This window comes from Echinops telfairi, unplaced genomic scaffold, assembly GCF_000313985.2.
Source record: "Echinops telfairi isolate 266 unplaced genomic scaffold, ASM31398v2 ScPeMD7_17;HRSCAF=63, whole genome shotgun sequence".
NCBI classification, from domain to species: domain Eukaryota; kingdom Metazoa; phylum Chordata; class Mammalia; order Afrosoricida; family Tenrecidae; genus Echinops; species Echinops telfairi.
Genome location: NW_022103914.1, coordinates 3,319,173 through 3,320,829, shown reverse-complemented (window position 1 = coordinate 3,320,829; position 1,657 = coordinate 3,319,173). Strand labels below are relative to the sequence as shown.

General features: G+C 44.1%; 1 protein-coding gene across 9 annotated transcripts in view; it reads right to left on the bottom strand.

The window, feature by feature from the left end:
- KALRN (kalirin RhoGEF kinase) overlaps positions 1–1,657 on the bottom strand; it is a 653,766-nt gene that overhangs the window by 74,203 nt on the left and 577,906 nt on the right. The window lies entirely within an intron of this gene.

The following is a 1,657-nucleotide window of genomic DNA, read 5'->3' as shown; positions in this document are numbered from 1 at the left end:
TGTCTAGGGTCAAAGATCTAAGGGCTGTTACTTTGCCTTTTCTGCCCAGGGGTGACAGAGTCATCCCCTTCTGGCCATATCCGGAACATCCAGCACCATGATCAGTAATGACCGGGAAGGGACAGCAGGCAGAATCGAGGCTATCTCTTGAGATAAGCTTTGCAAGGGAAATACACAATTTGAATATTATCATCAGAGCTGCCCTTTGCTGAAAGCTGCCTAAGAGGCTGCTCTATCAGGATGACTCGTTTACTTCTTAAATGCTGGGGTCTATATTCTCAAAGAATACTGAGTCACTGTACCAAAAGGAACTGGTTGACGCGCAAGCATTTCAGGAGTTGCCATATGAGGGAGAACCAATGGCCCTGAAGGAAGAAGTTCAAGTTGCACTAAAAACATTGGCCAAAACCAAGCTCTGGCCATTGATGAAATACCAGTTCACATGTTACAACAAGCTGATGAAGCACCGAAAGTACTTACTGGTCAATGCCAGGAGACTGGGAAGACGGCTACTTGGCCGGACTGGAAGATTCACATTTGTAGCTATTCCAAAAAAAGGTGACTCAACAGAATAACACCATCCTATCACATGGAAGGAGAATTTTGCTAAAGATCACCCCACAGTGGTTGCAGCAGTACGTTGACAGGGAGCTATCCGAGAGTCAGGCTGGATTCAGGAAAGGATGTGGAAAAAGGGATATCATTGCTGATGTCAGATGAATCTTGGCTGAAAGCAAAGAATACCCAAAAGGTATTTACCGTGCAGACCATAAAAAACTATGGAAGAATGGGCATCTCAGAACACTACATTGTGCTCCGGAGGAACCTGCACGTGGATCAGGCAGTCGTGTGAACAGAACCAGAGCACACTACATGGTTTAAAGTCAGGAAGGATGTGTGTCAGGGTTGCTTTCTCTCACCACACTTATTCAATCTGTATGCTGAACAAAGAATCCAAAACGCTGGATTATATGAAGAGGAATGCAGCATCCGGATGGAAAGAAAGCTTATTGGCAACCTGCACTATGCCGGCGACACAATTTTGATTGCTGAAAGGGAGGACTTGAAGCACTTGCCGATGAAGACCATGGACCACTGCCTTCAAAATGGACCACAGCTCAATGTGAAGAAGACCAACATCCTCACAGCCAGAGGAGTAGGTAACATCATGACACATGAAGAAAAGATCGAAACTGTGAAGGATTTTGTCTTGTTTGGCTCTCTAATCAATGCCCCTGGAAGCAGCAGTCAAGAGAGCAAATGATCAATATAGCATTTGGTAAATCTGCTGCACAAGACGTCTTTAAAGTGTTGAAAAGCAAGAATGTTACTTTGAAAACAGGCACACCTGACCCAAGCCATGGTACTGTCAATCACTTCACATGCATGTGAAAGTTGACAATGATAAGAAAAGCCGAAGAAGAATTGATGTGTTTGAATGACGATGCTGGCGATGACCACCGAAAGGACCAGGGGCTGTCGAGAGAACAAACAATTGCCTTATGCCCCAGAGGGAAGACTGACAATGATTTTTTGTTGTTGTTTCTTTGCTTTGTTGGTTTTTGTCTTTCTGCTCTTTGTGTGCTTTTGTTTGTTTGTTGTTGTTATCGTTTGGTTTTGTCATAACATGACCACAAAAGGAAACCAGAGTCATTAA